At 37.5% G+C, this 26,969-nt stretch overlaps 1 protein-coding gene across 1 annotated transcript in view; it reads right to left on the bottom strand.

Annotated features, from left to right (window-relative positions):
• Positions 1 to 21,489, bottom strand: part of FBXL3 (F-box and leucine rich repeat protein 3) — a 522,035-nt gene extending 500,546 nt beyond the window's left edge. Inside the window, exon 1 of the mRNA XM_044060902.1 lies at positions 21,354 to 21,489. The gene's annotated coding sequence lies outside the window, so the exon portion shown is untranslated. The remainder of the gene's footprint in view (positions 1 to 21,353) is intronic.
• Positions 21,490 to 26,969: the final 5,480 nt, after the last annotated feature.

Here is a 26,969-nt window from a genome sequence, read left to right on the forward strand (position 1 = left end):
TTTTTTTTTGAGTTTCGCTATGTTAAATGAGTTTAACATAGCGAGACAGTTTTAAAATAAGCAACGGAGATGTTCATTGCTTATTTTAAAACTGTCTCGCTATGTTAAACCCATTTAACATAGCGAGACAGTGTTTTAAAAAAACGAGTTATACTAATGGAAAAAGTCCGGCGACGGACCTTTTCCATTAGTATAACTCGATTTACAACGGGCACGCTGGCCAATCAGCGTGCACGTTTTGGGGGGGGTCATGGTATAATACTGAATTCAAACTAGATACAAGTACAGCATCAAAATATTTTCTCTGAAAAATACTTTCAAAGCACTAAGGCTAAATGATATAAAAACAGACAGCTGTGTGCACATTAATATTCTAGAAGGACAAGTGTGATTAGCAAATTAAAGACTGTATTCTTGCAACAGGGGTTAATTAATGTTATATTTTAATATGCTGCACAATACAAAATTCTGGAATTTATATGATTTGCAATTGAGTGAGAATTCAAACATTTAATGTCCAGGCGACACTTTCCATAATCAAGTGAGCAACTGATATGCCTCCGGTGTGTGAGGAAGCAAAGGGGCATTGATTCCTACTGGTCTCTGATTGGACAATGTGTATGTGACTTCACCGAGTGGTCTGGCTGCAGTTTTGGGCCTTTGTATAGTTTGGTATTCTGTTACATTCAACTGCTGTGGGTTCTATCCAGTATTATTTACAAAAAGAAGCCTAAAGCAAGGGTACTGGACCCATAAATATCTGGGCTAATATTACTTCTCTGGAAGCAGTACAGAATTAGAGCTACTCTTGCTTCTGGTGAGGGAAGGAGCAAATCTTTGTTTCCTAGCTGTGCTGAAACCAGCACTAACTCCACTACCAAACAAACAGCACAAGCATAACTCCCCTTCAGACCATTGTAGTAATCACCTGGAACCATAGATTTGCCCTTTCAAACTACCTCTATAGCCAGCTTGGTTGAAATGAACATCCTGACACAAGACAATGTAGTTTGTGTTTTATGTTTAAATGGTAACCATATACTTTAAAAAAAAATGACACAGTATGTGAGAGCTGTAGTTATACAGTGTTGTTGGAGACAAAGTGCTCACACAGACCCATTGATAACTAACATGCCACGTGGGTTGTCAGTACTACAACACCATACAACCCCACACTAAACCAAACACACACGCCTACATATCCTGGAGTATGTAAAACATAACCTGCTTAGTCACAAAGGCCTCCTAAATGTAATGTAGGAAACAAGTTCCCACAGTAACTACACAGACACAACACAGGCAGCACCCACCATGAAACATACATCTAAGAGTCACACAGACTCAGTTCAAAAGCATGTAAGGCAAACCCCCAAACATTCCAATATTCTAATCATAGGTGACTCTACAGGAAGACACAGTGATGTACCACTCACCTGGCTTTGCAAGAAAGTCACTGACAGTTGCCTATCTGGCGCCAGGATTCATCACATCACATCACACGTGCACTCAAGCCTATGCACCACAAGTGCATATATGACAGACACATTGCACGTGGGTGTAAATGACTTGACATATACAAGTGGGTGTAAATGACTTGACATATACCCTCCTGGACTTTATTAAGAGATACATGACAGAGCTCTCAGAATATGCATATGAACCTAACCTTGAGCAGCATTCTACCATTACCAAGAATGATGCTGCGATAGAAACAAGATTATCGGACTTCAAAAATTGGCTTTGCTTTTGATGTCATTCTAAGGGGTACAATATATACATAGCAAACAGTCTTAACCGCTTTGCCAGGGATGGCCTGCACCTATCCCCCCCACACACACACACACACACACACCCCAAGGCTTTCATATATTGGCTAAATCACTGCCCACCAAATACAGCCTTTTTAAGGCAACAGAGGTATTCTACAACTTCCAGCATAACAAAACAGAATCCAGACAACATACTGCTGCTGAAACCTACAACCCTCAACATAAACTCCACTCCCTATAAGCACTCCTTAGGCTTGAAAACATTGATGTACGCATAGTCAAAAAGATTTGGTTCAACACCAGTTGGAGCTTTGGTGTGATGAGGCAGATGATTTTTCTGAGCTATGATACAGAATCGGAATTGCATAGACATGTTAAGGCCTTGCTGTCTCTAATTATGGTGGCTGCCAAAAAAGCAATTACTACAAATTGGAAATCAAAATCTAAACCAACTATACTAGAAGTAGTGAATATAGTAACAGAAATTAAAGAACTAAAACTGAGAAATGTAGAAAGGGGTAGGTGCAAACTACAGAGGAAAAAACGGGAATGTTTGACTGAAAACGATTGGGTAGATAAGTGATGCATAATGTTTGCAACTGGGAATGTGTCAGTATGATTTGTGATGTAAAATGCTTCCAACTAGGATTGTGTATGATTGCTTATGTTGTAACTGATGGTTAAATAAAGATGTTTCTTGTTTTAAAAAAGAGGCAGGAATTGAATTATTTATGTAAAGCCGCTTAGGTTATATGATATATAGCAATATATGTGAATCATATTGTTTGTTAACTTTAACTTAACATAATTTGATTACTTTTATATAAATGTAAATATGCCTATGTCACAAGTGATAATTCAATAAAGGTGTTAAAAAATAAATAAATAAATAAATAAATAAATAAATAAATAAAAAGACAGACTGGAGCACTTACATCAATCCAGGGTTTCAAGCCCAATAATTTGTTCAAGCCGGCTGCTTTAGATATAGGTACTAAAGGTGTCTGTGTCTCCATATTCTTAAAACAAAAATTACCTCCAGACTCGTTAGACAAGATAACAACCTGGAGCTCCTCTATGTCAAAAGTATTAATATCAAAACCTCTTATCACATCATAGCTAACTATAGGACACTCTCTATGTCCCCTCCTTGGCCCATATTCCTACTCAACCAGTATAGGAGACCCTACACATTAAGGTTAAACACCATTCTCTTTAGTGACTTCTACTACCTCTCCATTAAACTAGGAGACTTATACATCTGCAAACATGTATGTCCAGAAATGTCTGGACTTCATAATTACAAATTCTTTGGACCAGTTAGTCTGCATTCCAACCAGGGTATATACAATCCAGGATATGGTCCTTATTAATATGGGGCAACTTTACACCCCACCAATTGCAACTTCCTCTCTGGTCAAATAGGGCTACAGATCAGACATATTCATCTTAAGACTGAAGCTGGAAGCATCTTGCAATACCTCAGTATTCAGAGATTATCCCACGGCTAATCTACTAAGACTGAGTGAAGACCTGGCTAAATTCAAAAGCCCCATCCATCTTGGTGACCCAGCTGCTTACATGGAATCCTTTACTGCCAAATTATATGCACATGTAAATAAACTTCAGAGATGCATCTGTCCCAGAAGTAAAAATATTGCTGAATTTAAAAATTAATCCCTATGGTGGAAACCTAATATAAACAGGCTCTATAATAAAATAAGAATTACATTAGATATACATTTGTGTGTGTGTGTGCGAGCGTGCACATGTGTATAATATATATACACATATATATGCATGCAGTGAGTTAACTCTCAAGATGCCAATTAACATTCTTGCTAAACTTAAGAAGGAACTCTGGACCTCAAACAGCACAGCCAACACTCACCCAGGTAAAAATAGCCACCAGGCAAAGGATAACACAAAGCCTTCTTTAGTTATGCTACAAATCTCAAAAAACAATGCTCAGCACTGCACAGAGCTAATAGTAAAACAGATCACATAAATCTTCACAAACAGCAGCCAAGTAGCACAAACAGTCAGAATCAGCAAAAATATATCCACAGGCTCCCAGATGAATAAACAAATAGTTTAATGCAACAAGAACAAAATAACAGCTTCAGTAAGCGCTTTCGTCTTCTAAATCCTTTACAAAGAGTTCTTCAGGCTGAAGTAAACAGCAAAATTCATGTTTAAATATCTTAAAAAACTATCACCTGGCATAACATCACATGGCCTTACTAAAAACAAATATTCCTAGTGCTTTAACCCTTTCCTTTTCAAACAGCTGACAAATTCTTCTCTATTGTTTAGTCCTGGTGGAAAGCAGGCATTTAGCCTTACTTGCCAGCAGTATTTTAACCAACCTAGTTCTTCTTCAATATGAATAATATTTGCTTCAATGGATACCGTATCAAGTACTACAGATTTAAAGTCGACCTTACATTTGTTTGTTTTATAGTGTTTATATAATGCATTCCTCTCATCACCTGACTGAATAGTATATTTATGCTCATATATCCTTCTATTTAATTCTCGAGTGGTCCTTCCAACATAATAGGATTTACATTGGTTACAGAAACATAAGTAAACAACATTTTTAGACTTACAACTAAATTGTCCTGGAATTGTAACTTTTGTACCCCCTATTTCTATTTCAGTTTCATTTCCTTCCGTGAAAATGTAAGTGCACATATTACAATTATAACATTTAATCACCCCACATTTTCTGTTACTTCTTCATTTGACTTGTTCAGTTTTCCATTTGACTTGTTCAGTTTTCCCTGCAAATAATTTTTAAAGTTTTTTCCTATTCTTTGTACAAACAGAGGATTATCACCTACTTTTCTAAACACATTATTTATTCTTAGTAGTCCCCAGTTTTTTTCTTATCACATTTTTTATGTATATTCATTTTTTCATACATTTTTTATTCTATATATTCTTTCTTCTAATAATTTTACTTCATATACCACAGAAGTGCAGATACATATAAAAATGAGGTGCAGAACAATATGTATCTGCACTACTCTAGTATGCATCCTAAAAACAATAAGCTAAATATAATAAAGGGACAACTGTCTAGAATAAGTGGGCTTACAAACAGTGAAGATGAGTTTTTAGAAGAAGCTAGTTCCTTTTGTAATACAGTTAGAAAACGAGGATACCCAGAATATCAAGTAAATAAATTATTAGAAGAAAGAATAGAGAGGAGGGGAAAAATACCAGATAGAAAAGAAAAAATCCCTTATAAAAGAAAAACTTCTATGGCCATTCAAAACAGCATAGATTCATTGGCTATAAAAAATGTGATAAGAAAAAACTGGGGACTGCTAAGAAAAAATAATAATGTGTTTAGAAAGGTAGGTGATAATCCTCTGTTTGTACAAAGAAAAGGAAAAAAAAATATTTGCAGGGAAAACTGAACAAGCCAAATGAAAGAAGTATCAAAAAATGTGGGATGATTAAATGTTATAATTGTAATATGTGCACTTACATTTTTACGCAAGGAAATGAAATAGAAATAGGGGGTACAAAAGTTAAAATTCCACGGCAATTTAGTTGTAAGTCTAAAAATGTTGTTTACTTATGTTTCTGTAGCCAATGTAAATCCTATTATGTTGGAAGGACCACTCGAGAATTAAATGGAAGGATATATGAGCATAAATATGCTATTCAGTCAGGTGATGAGAGGAACGCATTATGTAAACACTATAAAACAAACAAATATAAGGTAGACTTTAAATCTGTAGTACTTGATATGGTATCCATTAAAGCAAATATTATTAATATTGAAGAAGAACTAGGGTTTTTAGAATACTGCTGGCAAGTAAGGCTAAATGCCTGCTTTCCACCAGGACTAAACAATGTAGAAGAATGTCAACTATTTGAAAAGGAAAGGGTTAAAGCACTAGGAACATGTGTTTTTAGTAAGGCCATGTGATGTTATGTCAGGTGATGGTTTTTAAAATATTTAAACATGAATTTTGCTGTTTACTTCAGTCTGAAGAAGTCTTTGTAAAGGAGTTAGAAGACAAAAGCGCTTACTGAAGCTGTTATTTTGTTCTTGTTGCATTAAACCATTTGTTTAGTTTATTCATCAGGGAGCCTGTGGATATATTTTTGCAAAATAGATCACATACTCAGACCCAGAGGACATGGCCAGTGAGTTTACTAGTGGACAAATTTAGTTCAAACTTCACCCCACTCTCCCTTCCTATATTCCCAGATCACAAACCTCCATCCATACTCCCCCACCCCCAAATTTCCCCAAGAGCAAATCCTCAACCCACTACCTAAGGCCAAAAAACTACTTCTTAGGAGCTTGACAACAAAGCGGGCTGCCTACTGGTCAGCCTGAAATATAACTGGTCAACCTCCTATATGATTTATTCACTATCAGCCACCAAACAGATATTATGCTAGATGAATGGAGGACAGCAACAGTCATTCCTATGCACAAAAGTGGGGCATTATGGAAAGGATCATTGTAGAATTAATAAATAATGACACAGCTAACCACTTGGGAAGTCATCTGCCCCAGGTAACTGCCACATTGACAATACACCCCCTAAGAGTTGACCCAGTTGTTTAAGATTTGGACAGTGATCTAACTTTTGACAACATGTGCCCACTGTTATAAGAAAGCCCTTCAATATTGCATGGCTTGTAAACAAAGGGACTGTGTCGAGATCTAGGGATGTCATTGTCCCCCTTTACTCAGCCATCATTACAGCAGTCATTAAATATAATGCCCCCTTTGGCATGTATCTGTCAGGAGACATGTAACAACAGGAACACCCACAGAGATACCTGTCATTAAATATAATGCCCCCTTTGGCATGTATCTGTCAGGAGACATGTAACAACAGGAACACCCACAGAGATACCTTACTAAAAGTATACAAGGTGTAAACACCATGTCCTACATGGAGAGACTCAAAGCCCTGTCACTATAGTCGGTATCCTACAGACTGCTAAGAGGTGGCCTGTGTCTGCATACAAGGCATCCTCTAACCCAATACTGATGGATTTACTACACATCAGCAAGTCAAATGGCATAACAAATACTTTGTCTAGGGAGCAACATCAACGGAACAGTTCTGAGGGACAGGTACATCTCACAGTGGATACTGCTGTTATGGAACAGACTTTCCATCCACATAAAACAAAGTTCATCCCTGTCCATATTCAAGCACAACTTACATCTATGGATGGAAAACAGTAAACATATAGCATGTATCACATAGAATATCTCTTCTGTAGAACAGTTTCCACTCCATATAAAGCAAAATGGTTACCTTACTCTATTCAAGCATAATTTGGAAGAATGGTTAGGAAACCACACATTCACTCCTGGTTTAGCACTCATGCCCCTCGTGGATAGGGGAAAGTAGTAAATGTCCCAACATATTCTTGTTCTGTATACCTCTGGGTTATTTGTATGCAAAGTATAAGGGCTAAAAACTACCACAGGAATGTAAGGCTTGGCTTCTTAACAAGCTGTTGACTTGTGAGATTCTTAAGTACCTATGAACTGGAAAGAACTCCAAAACAGTGAAAACTCTCGGAAGTAGCAAAAGCTATGAGGATTGTCATCCTGCAGTTCTGGAGTACAGGTATACCCCACTGTAGGGTCTCAGCTCTCGCCAGCTTAATTGCTAATGGACAGAAGGTTATAAAGCAAGGCAAAGATGGATTGGGTTTGGACATACAGGTAGTTTATACATATTTTTATGATTTGTTTTGAAAAGCAATAGCAATAATAAAGAAGAAGATTAAAAAGCAAATTGACCTTTTTCACTATATTACTCCTGCCTGAAAATCAAAACCAAATTAAGGAAATGCAGGAGAGGGGAAAAAAAGCAGAGGCAAACTGAACCGGAGGCTATTTCCAACCTTTTGGCTGACAAGTTCAGCTCACATTTCTCCCCCCACTCCCACCCCTGACAGTCCAAAGGAAATACCGCATACCACAATTCCCCCAACCATTACTAAGAAACAGGTTATGTATGCACTTTCCAAGCATCAATAGGCCCCAATAGCATCCTGGGATTCTTACTAAATACCATGAAACATGACCTCTCTGGTCCACCTGAATCATTTTTCAACTGGAGCCTACAGTCAGGTTTTGTGCTGAAGGAATGGAAGATGGCTGCATTTATTCTCCCACATAAAGGAGGACCAACCACCAATCCAGGAAAACAGGTTCATAAGTCTGACCAGCCTCATATGTAATGCCATCACACCGATGTGATAAATGAGGACATAGGTAACATGCAAATGCCATACCCACCACAATATGGCTTTGTTAAAAGAAGCTCATGCCTACTAAATCAGGTGGATATCTTTGAGAGAGTCACCAAAGCAATGGATGAGGGCAAGACTGTGCACACAGCTTACCTCGACCTGGCCAAGGCTTTTGATACAATACTACACTCATGTATAATAGACTAGATCACTAAATAAGGTATAAACCCTTTTAAATTAGCCTCTGGATAGCCAAATGGCTCAATGACAGAGCACAGGAGGTCAAAATAGGTGAGACCACCTCCAGCAATAGGCCAGTTGCTAGCAGAGTCCCCCAGGGCCTGTTACAGGGCCTGCTCCATTTGGGTATCTACTTCTCTGCAGTGGAAGCAATTGCTGAAGGTTTATGGCTGATTTAAGTGTGCAGATGATTGCAAGGTGGGGGTAATCATCGACTCCCCTGCAGTCAATAACATTCTTCAAGAAGGCCTATCTCAGACTAGCAAATGGTGCCAAAGCCATGGTATTAAACTTAGTGCTAAGAAATGCATAATTGTAGCCTTTAGAAAGTCAAATGGCCAATTACCGTGTTGATAATATGCCACCTAAGAGTCGACCCAGTGACGGAGTCAAGGAGTTTGGGTAGACACACAACCCTCCTTATCTTTGGCCACAGAGGTGAGGAAATCCTTTTACACTGAGCAACTTATAAGTAAGGTCATGGCATCTAGGTCCAAACAGGTCATATCCTATTTTATTCTGCCCAAACAGGTCATATCCTATTTTATTCTGCCCTTATCAGACAAATCAGAGTACAGTGCTCCCTTTGGTACATACCCGATTAGGCATATGCAGCAAATAGAGCAACCGCAGAGGTTTCTTACAAAAAGAATACAAGGCATAACAAACCTGCCTTACACAGCGTGCCTTAAAGCCCTTTCCCTCTACTTAGTCTCCTACAAATTGCGGAGGGGTGATCTATGCCCGGCTTACAAGGCATCTGCAAACCCCACACTTATGAATCTCTTCCATATTCATAAGTCAAACAGTACCAGAAATACAAGATCTAGGGACTTGAATTTTGACTGCGACTTAAAAGAACATGCTGAAGAGACAGATGTGTGCCCCAGATGCCCCTGCCCCTCCTATGGAACTGGCTTTCATCCATGTGAAGCTGAGTTTGTCTATTACTCAATTTTAAGAGCAACCTAGACCAGTGGATGGGGAATAGGAAATTTACACTGGGCCTGGCACCCATGTCCCTTATGGACAGAGGTAGCTTAGAACGCTGAAGGCCAGACATTTATATTTGGATACAGGACATCATTATTCTTTCAGAAAAAAACTTGGCTAGGCTTAGAAAGGCCTCCCCTCCGGGTCATTAACCTACTAATAATCTACAAATCTATGTAATATTACAGTGTCAGATTTTAGACTAACAGATTCACATGCTGGAGATAGAAGTCAGAATACAAACATCAGGAATGTCATTAGCCTGATGCTGATGTAGTTGCTCAAGTATCCAAGCCAAGGACATGTGAGGTTTACAGGGTAGATTAAAAGCTGTACAGGAGTCACTGACATTTGTATATAGAGAAATACATCAGAGTTAACAGTAAAAAGAAAAAACAGAATTGTTGCAGCTGCTTCTGTTGCAAATAGACACTGTAAGAAATGGGATAATCAAGACTTCCAGAGATCAGAGTTAAACGTGTCTACTACAAATGCTCCCAATACACTTGCTCACTGTCACTTGGTTGAAAAGGCATGTGCTCTACCTACCACTTACTCAATCTGCCGTAATTACTTAGACCTCGTAACACCCTATTCTACAAAACTGCATAGCACTACCAGAACCCCAACTCCAACCCCAAACCCCCCTACCTAAAATCTCTCTCCTGTTCCCTAACCATAAGTCTCCCTCCCTAAACCTAAAATCTCATTTTCACTCCCTAGCTGTAAAACTCTTTCTGACCACTGCCCTCATTTACCCTCCCACCCCTTCACCACAACCAACTCGAGTAATGTGGTTAGGTAAGCTCTGCTTGCCAGAACTCATATTCCAGTATGAGCAAGAGGCAAGCAGCAGGCTACTTGAGCTACGTGATGCTGGAGTACCTGGCTTCAACACAGTAATCTTCAATAAGTTATACAACACCCTTAAAAATGATACAACAGACTTTGTCAGGCTTAAAGCCTCTTTGAATGCTTTTAAAAGCATTATTTTGAAGTAAATAGTCCTATGACATGCTTTGTATACAGATAAGGTTCATTTTAAAATGCTCATTGTAAAGTAAAGCAATATACATCATATTGACATATATTACAACTAAACTATCAAAAGGCTAACTACATTCAAAACGAACTCGGACAAAAAAAATAGGAAGATATGAGCTCTCTTACAAAATAAATCACATAGAATGTAGATTGTTCTGAGCAATAAAAGGATCTAAAAGGGCAGCCGGATGACAAAGTCCATCTTTTAACATGCGTTTTCCATATATGTATATAATGCATATTTTATAATTACAAAGGATTGTATAATTTATGAGGCAGGTATCTTTTTTAACAAGTTCTTATTTTGTGTGTTAGAACAAATTCAAGTCTGTCCGTACAATGGCAATTGGGAGAATAGACTCCTGCATAGGGAAATATGCTGGCAATTTAAATTAGCAGCTGCAAACTCACATGGGCTTAATGATGTGATATCTATTGTAAGTGAGTTAAAGAAGAGAGCCTACAAGGTTTAAGGTCTGATTTATTTTCTTTATTATTTTTATGTTTGATTAATGTCAACAATTTTAAAATAACCGAGTTTATAAAGCATCACTGGTTATTGCAAGATGAAGCACAATTCTGTTTTTAGCTTCAGCTTGACAAGTGAGGGCTCGGCCTGTAATACGAGATTTGATTGGTTAGGTGAGTAGGTGTGCCAGTTCCGTTTTAGATTTAAGATTTACTTGTTTTTTTAATTCATGGTTCTGAAGATGTCCAATGTTGTACATGAAAGTGCTTAACCTGAATGTTATTCATTGTGTTGGTTTTAAGTTATATTAAACTTGAACATTTTCACGAAGTTTAGTGTTTGTATCTGTAGTGCACGGAGACTTGTGATTAATCGGGAATTGCCACAGCTTTATTGATTGTTTTTAAATTATTTGACCAAATTATCTTCCAATACCGTGTTTTTCTGAGTATATGGTATTCTGTTATCTAAAGGAACATGCAACAACTTGCCCTTAATGTCCTCAGGAAGAGACTAGAGACAAAGCCAAGAATAATGCCTCATGACTGATCCAAAAGCCGCAGCACTAGAAGAGGCATCAGTAGCATCTTAGCTACACATAATAGAGTGGTGAGCCACTTGACAAGCAGAACCTAAAACAGATAAGGCAGAGGATTTTCCATCAGAATCAGGGAGGGCACATATAATATGACAAACCTAAGCAAACAAGGTCAGAGTATACCTGGTCATGTTGGTCTGGAAATTAATAGCCCTAAAGGCCAAAGAAGATGCAGTGCAAACTTTCTTGCCAATCCTCTTCATTGCCCTGCTATCCTTATCTGAAAGCAAAAGTTTAGAAGGTTTGTCGGAAGAGACTGACACCACAGCAGGATCAGCAGAAGGACATTTAAATAAAATAGACAATCCTCAGGAACCTTACAGTACATGACATGTTTCTTAGGAGCAGGAGGCTGAGAATCAGGAGACTTGGAAGCAGCAATAAAAATATCTAACAAGGCAGCCAACACAGGTGGAACTGCCGATGGTTTAGGAGTATCCACCTGAAGCAACTCATAACATCTTCTCTGAATATCCGACACTTGAGAAGAATCCCGTTTAAAGAATTCCATCATCCTAGCAATTGTACTCCCAAAGGACAATTCCTGGAAAGGAGACTCAAGTTTAACAGACTCCTCGTCATCAGAACCATAAGCCAAAGGCGAAGACATCTGTGAAAAGTAAGACGAAGACACCTCGCCAGACAGCAAATCCTCATCCGAGGAATCTGGTTCCCTAAACTGTTTAGAAGGGGTAGAGGTCCAAGGAGGAATGGGTACTGAAACCCGTTGACGAGGCTTCAGTGCCATTAAGGCAAAGTGCAAGCCTCGAGTAAACTCCTACCATTCCCTTCGAGGATCCATAGGACAGACTGAAACATGCTTCAGTTTTTGTCTTTTCTTACAGGGGACATCAGCCCAAACAAATACTGGAGGCTCTGACCCTTGGCGAGATTCAAAAAGAGAACCCAGAACTTCCTCCCTGACCAATATTTGCAGAATCCCTCTAGGGCTCTCTGATATAATCAACCGCGGTTCCACCTCAAATGTCCAGAGCACACTACTGCAAAGCCTCAGAGGATGTGTGAAAAGATGGATCCATCTCAACTTCAAGTGGGGTTGTGGCAAAGAAATCCAACAAACACTGAACAACCTACAGACCTACTACCTGCTTCTAGCGGGATGTCTTGTGGAGGCTGGACAGCTACAGAATCCATCTGAGAGTTATTTGTCTTCTTCTTACCTAGCGGGAGTATATCAGGGTTAAAGGATTCTGCCATGGTACCCTGGGCTAACTGTCTAAGCCACTGGTTTACAAGATAAACGGTCAGGGAAGGCAAATGGCTTTTTGGCATCTTAGGCACAAATGCCTTACAGATACTACAAAAGGTATGGTCGTGTGAAGTGCTCAAAAAAAAAATACACTGTTTGTGATGATCCTTATGGGGAATCTACCTCCCACATTGACATTTTCCCCTCTTGGATGACATGAACTCTAGGTAGTGATAAAAAAATACAAGATCAACAAAGTAAATTTAAAAATAAAAACAAAAATAACACCAATGGGGCCCTTATCTGATGTTGCTAAATATTCAGTGCAGCAGCATAATGTTTAAACCACTGGCAATGATGGCATTTGAACTGGCAGCAAAAAAGTTCTGAGTAGTTGCGTCCATACGTCCCTTTTATGCCCTATGTTCTGTACAGGGAGCATAAGTGCGATGTGCAGCTCAAACAAGATCGTTTTTAAGCTCATCTATACTGGCTGAGCGATGGGCTGCTTGGGGCGGGACAGCCATTCTTTAAGGAATACTGCAGCAGTGATACAGAAGGACATCTTTGTTTTATGTGGATAGGGGGAGTCTGTTTAACAGCAGTGATATCATCTGCAAGATATACCTTTTCTACAAACTGTTCTGTTGATGTTACAGAAGACATTTAGATCCCTAGACAAGAGTATTTCTGATGGATTTTCTGCACATCAGCAAGTCAAATGGCATCAGTAATGGGTCAAAGGATGTCTTGTATGCAAGACACAGGTCAATTCTTAGCAGTCAGTAGGATACAGATTATAGTGACAGAGCTTTGAGTTGGTCCATGTAAGACAGGCTGTTTAGGCCTTGTATCCTTTTAGTAAAGTCTCCCTGTGAGTGTTTCAGTTGTTGCACATGTCTTGACAGACACAAGCCAAACAAGGAATTAAATTCAATGACTGGCCTAATGAGGCCCGAGTAAAAGGGGACAATGACATCTCTAGATTCAGACACAGTCCCTTTGCTTATTTGCTGTGCACCACAAAACAACTTTTGTACAACTGACAAAAGCTGGTCAAAAGTTAGGTCACTGTCCGCATAAATTCCCAAATCCGAACAACTGGATCAACTCTTAGGGACGGACCGTCAATGTGGTAGCTCCCTGAGGTAGAGGACTTCCCAAAGGATACAATATTGCACTGTTTGGCATTTAGTTTTAGTCCACGATTTTGACACCAGTTATTTAATTTAAACAAACCTTCCTGCGGGATAGCCAAGTCATTTTATGCCCCTTTCCCTTGCTGGCTCTTCCCAGTCTGAATTAATGCTCATTTAAAAATCAATCAACAGTACGTGTTTGTTTTGAGAGGGGGTGTATTTCTGTATCAGTGCTGGTAATTTAACAGCTATAAAAGTCATCAGTGACTAAAGCTGCTTTCCTATAACTGGAAGTCAAAAGCTGATAATCCTAAATCAGAAAGCGACAAAATAAGTCAGTGTTGCCAACAAGAAGAGTTGAAGCTTCCATGCCCAATGATATAATTTTACAAAAAGCAGGCTTTATGAATGTACAGGTATGTTACTTTTGATAAATAGAAAAGCAAATTGCTCATTAAACCTTATAAAAGTCATCACTGCCATCCATGGATAAGATTCATTTACACTTCTACTGACTAAATTAAAACTTACAGATGTATTGTAAAATGTGACCCATACTTAACTGTTCATTGTATTACTGCTTACTTTCTCTACAGCTGAATTAAGCTGCATTACATGTATGACTCCAGGTTAACACAGTCATAAGGACTTTAAATACAAATGCTTTGGTGGAATCTTAAAATATATTATTTTCCTATAAACCAAACCAGTGGTCCGAGTGCCCAAGATAAAAACTGGTAAACCTGAAGTAAGGCACACACGGAGCTCAGCAAATTGGACAACTGCTTTAATGAACAAGCACAAAAACAATCCACAGCAAACTAAATCACAGCAGCACAGCACAGCAAACGAAATTGCAAAGCACAAGCAACAGCACAATAATGCTGTAAAGTTAATCCACGTACGTTTTCGTCACAATAACTTCATCAGATACCTAACCTCTCTTCCTTTGGTGAATAAATAAACTAATATAATTCAAATGAACCAATGAGTGAACAAATTCAATTACACATGCAAAATGCATTAAAACAAATGTACCTTAAAGGTGAATGAATCTAAAAGTTAAAACCAAAAGTATATATAATAAATAGATATAATAGATATGTATATATATTTTGTTATATAAAATGCTTCAAACATAAACCTTAGTTAAAATTGCTTTGTTAAATATAAGTATTACCAGCACAAACCTGAAATGCTTCTAAAAATGTTTTTTCAAAAGCAGAAGCTAAATTGAATCCAAAATACAATGAAATAGTACCATCTTGTGGAAATTAAATTAAATGCATGTTCATCTTATTAAATGATAAATACATATATCATTATTAAAATAAACCATAGAATGCTTGCATATATAATATATAAAATTATTTAAAAATATAAATATTATAATAATAACATACTATAATTTAGCTGATCTCAATTTCAGCACAGGTTTCAAGGATAACATTTCATTTAAACCAGGGGCAGAACTTGCATCAAGAATAATTTGCCAATATAGCTCCCTATATTCCAACCGAGTCTCCCAAGGCCCTCCCCTGGGGTCTCATGGGACTACTTCTATGACAAAAAACTGAGATTTAGCTTTGCCACAATTGTTTTGATGTTTAAACAGAGCATTATTATGTTTTCTTTCCCTTATCTCATATAAACTCTCGTAAATTCGCTGCCTCAATTTCCTCTCGGTCTTGCCAACGTAAAAAGAGTCACAGACTTCACATGTAGCAATATAAATCACACCTGTGGTATTACAGTTGGCAAAACCTTGAGATCTATCGGGTACCCCCTTGCTTCAAACATACTCTTAATAAATTTGACGGGGAGAGTAACCTGGTGAGAAGTATTCTTAGTAAAGAATGGAAAAAATATGCTAGTTTGTCTGATTTAAATCATATCTTTGAAAATCCATTTAAATGTGTATATAGGAAGGGACGTAACATCAAGAATATATTAGAAGAGACAAACTTCCTTAACCCCACTAATAATAATAACAAAAAAGGGACACGAAAATGCGGGCATTGCCCATATTGCATTAACATCATGGAAGGTGATTCTATTCTTTTGAAAAAGAGGAACAAGTATATTACTACTCAAGGTTTTGCCAACTGTAATACCACAGGAGTGATTTATATTGCTACATGTGAAATCTGTGACTCTTTTTACATCGGCAAGACCGAGAGGAAATTGAGGCAGGAATTTACGAGCGTTTACATGCGATAAGGAAAAGAAAAGATAATAATGCTCTGTTTAAACATCAAAACAATTGTGGCAAAGTTCAGTTTTTTGTCAGAGAAGTAGTCCCACGAGACCCCAGGGGAGGGCCTTGGGAGATTCGGTTGGAATATAGGGAGCTATATTGGCAAATTATTCTTGATGCAAGTTCTGCCCCTGGCTTAAATGAAATGTTATCCTTGAAACCTGTGCTAACTTGAGATCAGCTAAATTTTTGTATGTTATTATTATAATATTTATATTTTAAATAATATTATATATGCAAGCATTTTATGGTTTATTTTAATAATAATATATGTATTTATCATTTAACAAGATGAACATGCATTTAATTTATTTTCCACAAGATGGTACTATTTCATTGTATTTTGGATTCAATTTAGCTTCTGCTTTTGAAAAAACATTTTTAGAAGCATTTCAGGTTTGTGCTGGTAATACTTATATTTAACAAAGCAATTTTAACTAAGGTTTATCTTTGAAGCATTTTATATAACAAAATATATATACATATCTATGTATTATATCTATTTATTATATATACTTTTGGTTTTAACTTTTAGATTCATTCACCTTTAAGGTACATGTGTTTTAAAGCATTTTGCATGTGTAATTGAATTTGTTCACTCATTGGTTCATTTGAATTAGATTAGTTTAATTATTCACCAAAGGAAGAGAGGTTAGGTATCTGATGAAGTTATTTTGACGAAAACGTATGTGGATTAACTTTACAGCGTTATTGTGCTGTTGCTTGTGCTTTGCAATTTCGTTTGCTGTGCTGTGCTGCTGTGATTTAGCTTGCTGTGGATTGTTTTTGTGCTTGTTCATTGAAGCAGTTGTCCATTTTGATGAGCTCCGTGTGTGCCTTACTTCAGGTTTACCATATTATTTTCCTAACATTATGGGAGGAGGGGTGATTGCATTAACTACGAAAAAAACAACTCATCATAACCAGTAATATTACTTAGGGGTTACAGAAGGACGAGATCCAGAAAATATTTTAATGGTTTCTATTAGCCACAGTGGTGTAGTGGACAGTGTTGTTGCCTCACAGCAAGAAGTTCCCTGGTTCAATTCTCAGCTGGGATGTCTTCTGTGCAGAGTCTACATGTCCTCTCTGTGTTGAAGTGGGTTTCCTCCCACATTCCAAAGACATGCAGTAGGTGTATTGGGCACTTTAAACTGGTCATAGGTGTGAATGTGCATACAAGTGTGGGGTATGGAAGAACTACCACAGCAGAGCTAGCGGTGTAAACCTTGGCTCTAGATTGTCACTGTTGACATAACACCCTGACCCCATGTGCAAAAATGGGAAAAAGGAGTTATGGATGGATTAGCCACAGAAATTGCGAAGTCTCTCGTGTTTTATTGTTGTGCTCATGGAAGAATAAGATACCCCTACACTTTTTTAACCAAATACATCCTATTCTAGGTCACCAATTTGGTGGTTAGAGTGGAGCTTCAGCCTTTTCTATTACCAGGAAATGTTGTTTTTTTGCAGATCTGTCTAAAGTATCATTTGTTACATGCTAAACCTATAAATTATTAGCTGTCAAGGTAATCACACCATAATTTAGTTTGACACTTCTGTTCTCCATGAAATGTAAACATTTAATATTTTAGAAGCCACTAACCTTATCTAGTCTTTAATATGGTTCCCTATTACAAGATCGCAGATGCAGTTTGTTGAATGCGTCTCGATCGAACCGAAAAGAGCGAAAAGGCAAAATAGCAAAGCGGCTTTTCAGCTAATTCTTTCCCTGGGAAAGAATTCGCTTGTCCACTTTTGTTACTTTGTTGTTTTTGACACTGTAGTGCGATTTCGGAGTTGGTATATTTATGTAGGGGGTGCGGGGGGTGATTATTTTGGAACAGCGATTTTTTTCGCTTGGAAAAAAATCGTTGTTCTGAGGTTTCAATGTTGTAAGCTTTCGCTTACATGGGGTCGATTAATTATAGTTCGCTTTTGTAAGCATGCGATAATATAATATAGACCCTTTAATATCTCCTTTTTTCTGGGGGGGGGGGCCTAGAAATAAATATGTCAGTATCACTGGTCAAAATATATCCATACACACAAAACACACTCCATGTTTAAATCTGTTTCACAGTAAACGGGTACTCATGACTGATCAGTATTCTTAAGAAATAGGAAAAGTGAAATAGTCTAGTGCTTAACAATTCATTGGCTGGTCACAAAGTAATTGTAATGCAGGAAGGAAGGAAGGAAGAGACATATTTGCTTACATTTGATCTGCATCTTATCCAATTGGTAGGGAAATACAAAAGACTAGATGGTCCAAAAGTCATTTTGTGCCATCAGACCATTTGTCTCTCCTTCACATCCTGTACTGTATTTACTTCTACTTCTCCCTTCACAATGGACCTTATCATGACCACTATTTCTTGCTAGTCATGTCCCTTCGAAACAGGACTGCACCCAGCATGTCAAGATCCCATTTATAATCCTGAGTGGGTCATAACCGAAAAGTGGCCAAGCTACACTAAACATTTATGCTCAGAATCTTATCTGATGGAAATTCAGACACAGAAACCTGCCATATCAGGATTTCCAATCTGCCTGCCCAAGCCACACTTTTCATTTCTGTCCTCCTCTAATAATTTTATTTCTATTGCCAATCATTAGCGGACCGGAGTTCTGCTGTGGCGACCCCTAACTGGGAAAAGCCAAAAGACACAACAACAATTATGCTACAACAAACTTTGTGATGTAAGAGAGTAACACAACCCATATTGCTTCAACTACTCCAACCCATCCCCTGCTTGGATGCGGTATTTGATGAAGTGACATTTTTAAGATGCTCCAACAATGTGTTGATGAACTGTGGAAAATCTTACACCAAGCACTGGACAGTACTTACACCCAAACATGCTTGTTTTAGAATGTTTTCTGTATGCTACATTATATGACACAGTACTAAACCAAATACAGACAAGAATTATTGAATGACAAGATAATTGGCTGATGGGTACTGCACTCCTGAGGTGCCATCCTTCATATCAGATGTTAAACCAATGCCTCATTTGCCTAAGCTGGTGGCAGTTCAGGTGGCTTTTAAAGATACCATGACACTTTTCAAAAACATCTTGGATATTTCTTGAAAACAGAACATAGGTCTACTAGGATGAACCAAAATCAGCTATCCAGCAATGAGCCAATAAAACAACTAAAAAAAGATAATTTCACACTGCAGCTAAAACAGCATATAACCCAACTCAGAAAATACAGCATACAGCAACAGGAAATTTGTAAACCTACTCTTTTACAATGTGAATGACAAACAGTGCAGGCAAAGTGGCCCATGTACTTTAGTAAAACTGAAGCAGCCTTATCCTTCTAACCTTCACTGTAAATTCACTGCAAATATAGTGCAAAACACCATCAAACTGATCCCAGGAATCCATCAGAACAACTCCACTCAAGTATTTATGTGTGCATGAGGTTATTTCTGGTAATTATACAAAGTTCAGAATACATAAAAGCCATACTGCTCAATTGTCCGGAGGTTTGCCTCATATTTTTGGTCTGTACCTCATAAAAATTGTGTTTGTCTCGCAAATCACTGGAGGACTGAAGTTCACTAAATAATGGCATACATTTCAACTTCAGACCTCATATCCTTCACAAAATGCACGCTAACACAAATCCTGTTATTCCAGCAACTTTCTAAGTATGTAAGAGCAATATGTTAAATCTCTCCCTAGTTTTGGGCCTTTGTCCTCCCCATTATTTCAGCCTTTGTCCAGATGTCTTCCGCTTAAAACTTGACACGTATCATAAAAGTCCATATGCAAAGGAAAACAAAAATTACTGATCTATGAGGTTTAAGAGAAGGCAAGAATTGAACAATTAATGTAATGTCACCTAGATTACAGGATATGTAACAATGTATGTGATACATGTTGTTGTTTGTCTTTCGGCTTTTCCCAGTTAGGGGTCGCCACAGCGGAACTCCGGTCCGCTAATGACTGGCAGTAGATTTTCACGAACGCCGAGGCGCCAGCTCGGTGTCCAACCTTCAACGAAGGCACGCCCATTTACACATGTCTTTCGAACGCCCACCCAACCGCCGGGAGGACATGCAGACTCCACACAGAAGGCACTCCAGCCGAGAATCGAACGGAAGAACCTCTTGCTGTGAGGCAACAACGCTACCGCTACACCACCGCGGATTAATGTATGTGGTACATAATGTTTGTAAAGGTGAACCTGTTAATATGGTTTGATTACTTTTATATAAACATATGTTTGTCTATGTCACAACTGATTCATGCACCACACAGAAGGAGGACATGGGACTTGAAACCCTTTCTGGTTCATAAATCATTTTTCTTAAAACCCTATGGTTGTTATACTGCCAGCTCAGAAATCAATAACATGTTTCAGACACTGGGTTCCAACAAAGATCCTAGGCATCTGCAACCCTGTGCAATACATAGAAAACTTCTTATGGGCTATTTTTGGAACACTTTCTTCCCAAAGATGATTACAAAAACATGAAGAGCCTTATGGGAACACAGCAGATGATGCATAGATTTCAACCCTCTTCCTTCAGATTTCTCAGCAAATATAACAAAAGACTACCAAAAAAATAAATAATTAATGCCTTAACTGGAGATAGTTACACTGAGAGAAACATTTCAGTCTAGTTCCTACTAAAATGACATACTTCCTCTGTAGGCATCAGAAAGCATTTTACAATGATAACACCACTACAGCCTCTCTACAGTTTTCAGTTTAGTTTGCTTTTTATTAAATAAAACATTGTTCTCCTAAAACACAAATTGCACAAATCTGCAATAAAGATATAAGAACTGTGAGCCACTCTGAAAACAAAAGAAAAAAATAGAAACATGCTTTCTGCAGCCCCTCTGATGATTAGGCCTATACAAAAGCTCAGCTTCACACTATAACCAAATCTAGAAAAAGAAAAACAACTAGTGCTTTTCACTAACAACTCCTGCACCGGTTTTATTTTGGCTTGCTAAAATTATAAGCATGCAACCATGTTAAGTCTTGAGTTACATCAAAGGAATGTTATCCAGACAGAACGTAAATTTTCAGCAGAGTCAAATACTGAAGCAGAAACCCGCAAATTCATCGGAAAGCTGACTCACTCAGTTGCAAACAAATTAATTCTTACGCACGTCTTTAAAAATACTAAGCTAGAATACAAAAGCTTTCCTACAGGACAGAAATAGAAAATACTTCAGACCCTGGATGAATTGAATGTAAATCCAGTACAGCTGTGCTCCTAGCTGTGCACACTGCAAATAGCGTCAGCAGACTTGCATGGCATTTTTTCTATCACATCAGAAACATACCAGGAAACAAGGAACATCATTTAACAAATCTGTACATATGAGGAGTTGCAGAAATGGAAAATACCTTATAGCACTAACAGGCTGCTTTGTTCCTTGAAAATTCAAATTAATCCACTAGGCACGCACTATTATTGACAAGCAATGCAATACACAAGAAAATTCACACAGTTTCCTAGCAAAATAATCACTTCCTGCTATTTGGAGGTTACCCGAGTTCACTTGCAATATCACTTCCTGTACTATAATTTCTAGAGCTGGTGGAACAGAAAGAAACGCTAGTGTAAGGAGATGTTATGTGTGATATTTTTGTTTAGGCAGTTTTTGAAATTTATAACAGAAAACAAGTTCAAAATGAGTTCACTGGAATTGTCGTGGAGCTAGAAGAGTTTACTTGTATATTGGCTTTGTTAAAAAAACATACAGTTGCATAACTGTATCAAACCTCTTAAATGCCCGGATTTCTGCCTCATATTTTTGAACGGGAACAGCCGAAAGAAGATGATGATGATTTTTGAACTGTACCTTGTGACATTTGTGAGTTTTTTTCTAGCGAATCATTGAAAATTGAAGTCACTTAGTAATGACAGATTTGAGTTTCAGTCTTCATCTTTCAGAAAATGCATACTAACACAATTTTTTTTTATTCTAGCAACTCTGTAAGTTTATAAAAGTAATATTTAAAATCTGTCCCTATTTTTGGGCCTTTGTCCCCCCATTTTTTGGCTTTGTTCAGATTTCTTATGCAAAGAGATTGAGAGGTATGACTCATATGCATCAGAAAAGCGCAAATCCATTATTTTAGATTTCTGTCTCATGGATCTAGGTTTATTCCTGAGTTTTGCTCACTGTCTGTGTGGAGCTTGGTGAAGTTTGTATGTTCTCCCCATAGGTTCATAGGTGTGTACATCTGGCTAACATTTTCTCAGTGTACCCCATACATCTGGCTAACATATTCTCACTGTACCCCATACATCTGGATAACATAGTCTCACTGTGCCACCATACATCTGGCTGACATACACCTGCAAAGCTGCAGACAATAAGGACATTATCATCACATCCTGTAAAACAGTGTCAAACAAATGCTGTCAGCCAGGATTGTGCCTCAGGAAATACAATAACCTCCTGAACACGGGATGCTAAGGCATCACACAGCTTGTCCAGCAACCTTTATTTACCCCAAAACTTTGGTCTGTATAAACAGTCAGTATAACTCTTTCCTTGAGCAGAACTGCTATCACAATGGTATACCAGGAATATGCCTAAAACTGCAAATTCAGCTTCTTTATAAAGAGCAGATGTCCTGATGCTGGATTATCACCACTGATGGTTTTGAATGTGCATAGCTGGGACTTTTTTTTCAGTATAAAGTTTCGAATAGCAGTATGATAGTAATCTTCTGAAAAAAAATATATATATTTTCTTGCACTTATGCTTTAAAAATCATAATAAACAGAATGAACTAAATAAATCTATAAAATATCAGGTATGTGAAGTGAACAGATTGCTTGAGCCTACATCCTTCATTTTGGTGGTTTTCATACTTATAACTGTGAATAATTGTAAAAAAAAAATTGAATGATGGTAGAAGGAAGAAAGTCAGTGATTAACATGTATATGTACTAATGTCACAATAATACAAAAACAAAGAAAACTGAAAAGCTTCAAAACTCTGAATCACTATTGGAGCAATAATAGAAACTACAATGGAAGTGATTTTCAATGGCAGCACTGGATAATGAGCTGCAACTCAAGGAAGTATACCCAGTGAATCGCTGCCTTGCTCATTTCACACTCAGCCAAGGATAGGGAAGCCCCACCCTTGCTCTATCCTTTAATTACCCTTTCCTCAAGCATCTCAGTTAATAACTTACATCACATATTTACCTCAGGGCACTACCATTCTCTCTCTGAAGTAATATTTCCTCAAGTATTGGTTGAAAGTCCACTTTCAGCATTTACTTAAATCCTCTTCCTCCCATCTGTCCTGCCTGTTCTTCTTTACATCCCTAACCTTCCAACTTTTCTTAAACACTGTAAGACATTTTGAATTATATCCCATCATTTCCCTTCTGTTCTGCTGTATATATTTTCAACTTTCTAAGGTCTAATACCTTAACTCTTCAGTTTCACTCACTGTTTTGATAATGACAGCCTAAATTCCTTTCTTCTTTATGGCCTTATAAGCTGCACCCAGTACTTTTGTACTGTTACTGAAGTGCTGCATACAGGTGATGATATAGACATCTCTATAGTCTTGTCTATTTCTTATGACACACACACACACACACATAATTTATTTCCTTTTAAACTTCTTTATTGTTAGCAACTGTCCTCATTTGTCCATCCACATGTCCTGATATAAGCTGAGGAGGGATTTGATTTTTCCAAGCAAAATTTCTCCATAACCCTGTGACACACTACAGAACTGGTGGTAAATCACCAAGTCATTTCCATCCACCATATTGGAAAACCTTAGGCTCTTCCATTAAAAGTAGTGGAACACTTATTCCACTTTAAAAATGTCTACAAGAGCAGTTCCTCCCCACAAAAGGTTGTCTTCAGTGCTAACCTGCTGTTATCAGTTTTCTACATGGCTATTCTGTTGTTATATATTAAGCTTAAAATTCATTTGTATCTCCCTTAGTTAAGATGCAAAACATTGTAACTAGTATATCTAAATTACAAAAGAACAGCACCTTAATGCATTGTACAAACAGAAATCACCAAATGCTATGAAACAATTATTTTTTGCAGTGGGTACACACTCCTGCAACTACCCATATGGGATGGTAGCAGTACTGGCACTTACAACAAAACTACAACAACAGCATCCAATTTACTGAAATAGCAACATGGCAAGATGGTAATACATGAATGATATTTTGTATAAGAGAGTGGGCAATCTGTATATTGCAACCCTGATTGGAGAATAAAGATTCTCCAGCAGGATATTAATATACAGGTAATACCCACTGAAACATGAGTTTGCTGCTCTATGGCAGCATATTAAGCTGCAGTGGAGCTAATGGCCGGCATTGTTTTACATTCGCTAAACAGTGCTTTTGCTGTTTAGCAAGTGAAAATAAAAACAAACGGATAGATAAAAAGAAAATATAAAAGTGTGTGGGTATGTGTTTATGTTTCTGCCTCCATGTGTGAATGTTTGGGTGCCTGCGTGCATGAAAGCAGAACTGCTGTGTTTGTGAGAGACAGAGCGAGTGAGAGACTGAGTACTGGATGTAAGTCATTTACAGTTAAGAGGTATTCATACCTCTTAACCTTTTAGCTCAAGAAATGTGGACAAAGTTTAAAATAGTTTGGGCAAATGCACAAAAATAGGGACAGATTTTAAATATTGCTCTTATAAAATTAGAAAGTTGCTACAATGACAGTAATTAAGTTAACATGCATTTTCTGAAAAATACAAAAGTCTGAAACTCAAATGTAACTCATGATTTAATAGCTTCAACCCCAATGATTTGCTCTTGTTTGAAATATTAGGTGGAGAGAATATTTTACATAAAAAAATATATATGCGTGTGTGTGTGTGTGTGTATATGTGTGTATATATATATATATATATATATATATATATATATATATATATATATATATATATACATACATACATACACACTCACATACATACACACACACACACACACACACACACACACACACATATATATATATATATATATATATATATATATATATATATATATAGATACATGTGTCACACATTCTCTAAGTGCAATAATGCTCTCCAGGGTGTGTGTTTTTGTGCAAATAATGTCCTTCCATGGGAATAGAGGCCTGATATCACACTCCCTGGGTGGGAGTTATTTATAGAATAACACAGCCTCTCAGGCAATATTGCTTGCTTCTGACACATAACAGGTAACAGAGTAGTATTTCCATATTTTTCTTTGTTGGTACCAGTAACTCATTGTGTTTAATTGTATAAGCTCATTGTTACTATCTTCCTTTCATATAGATACTATTTCTTTAGTAGCAAAAGATCCACTGGAGTCACCACACGGAAATAGTCACTGGAGATAAAAGCTTCTTTATTGAGAACAAAAACACACAAGCGCTTTCACGTAGCTATACTACGCTTCTTCAGGTGTAATAAAACATTGAAAAAAGCACGCTTATATACAAAAAGCTTTTGGCGCTCAAACTAATAAATTAAACAATAATAGAATAATTGCTATCACATAAACTTTCCCTCCATAGTCTGTTTAAAGAGACAGTGCTGAAATAAACTAAAAACATTTTAAAAACAGTTTAAAAGTTAAAACACAACTACATTAAGCAGACAACATTTAAAAGAAGCAGCGAAGCCTGTCGCTGTAACAACATAAGCCAACTAGGGCAATTGCCTCACAACGCTGAGTAATAGTGCGAGAACATGATCAAGATAGAAGACAACATGGATAGAATATAAATAAACCATATTCCAGTTTCCACATGCATTCAGATCGTATTACACGACTCATACTGTGGTCGCTATCTAAACACATACAATCCCTATAGCAGAGTCGCAGGAATGCAAACATGTTCTATAAAGTATCCCGCAATCATGTCTGATCCAAAAAAAACATATTTACAATGCAGTACAATACAGCGGACAGCAGTCCGAGAATGAAAGACATCCTACTCACATCTGCTATTAGTAAACACAAAAAAACACATACTAACATGCATCTGTTGGCGTATACTAAAACAACTATGCCAACATAATACCATCAGGTTCAATCTCTATCAAAAATCACAAGGATTCGAGCCTGTGCTATGAAAAATCGTCCTGCAGTCAAAACCGGTCCAAAAAAGTATAGAAGATATAGTGCAACAAACAACGGGCCGAATGTGAAAGTCGACCTACTCACCTCTACTATTTACAGGCACAAAAACCATTCTAACATGCAACTGTCAACGGATGTTCATTTGCAACTTCCGTTGACATAATGCCAACATGTACCTTGTCTATCAAGAACCATCATCTGGACTAACGCTCGGTAATCCAAGCAGCCTAACTGAGGCTTAAAAAAGTAAAAAATAAAGAGTGTAAAAAACGTATGACAGTAAAACAACATAAACTTAGTGGAGACAGCATACTAACTCCTTTGACATGCGCACATGGTGCCTTCCTGTCAAAGAACTGACAGATGAAACTGTAATAGCAAAACATGCGTCCGATCTCATCACTATCCAAACAGTGAACACACATTAAGGACTAGTGTGTCAGATGTGTAGCAATAATGAAAAAATAAACAATATAGACAATAAACCAGAGAGCTACACCAATATGTGTAATATAAAGGTAAAACAGATATACATTTCACAGGACCACTGACAAACTTACATTATACCTATAACGTCAAACCATAAACTTTTCAAGAAACATAAACAAACCCTAAGTTAACTACATACAAGAACAAAGGTCTTAAGACAAGAGAATAGTCTATCTAAATCAGGCTAGTACTCTACCTATGGGGAACAGGCATGAAGCATACTAAATGAGAAAGAATACCTGTAGTACAAGAGCATGGTACACTGAAAGTGCAAGAGCTCTGTGGGTCCAAAATAAAAAAGCGGACTAGCAAGAGATCATGCAGAAAAAATATCTGAAAGACATAATCTAGGCTCAAACTAGATGTCATAAGGTACGTAT

This window comes from Protopterus annectens, chromosome 2.part0, assembly GCF_019279795.1.
Source record: "Protopterus annectens isolate FY-2018-M chromosome 2.part0, PAN1.0, whole genome shotgun sequence".
Classification (NCBI taxonomy): Eukaryota; Metazoa; Chordata; order Ceratodontiformes; family Protopteridae; genus Protopterus; species Protopterus annectens.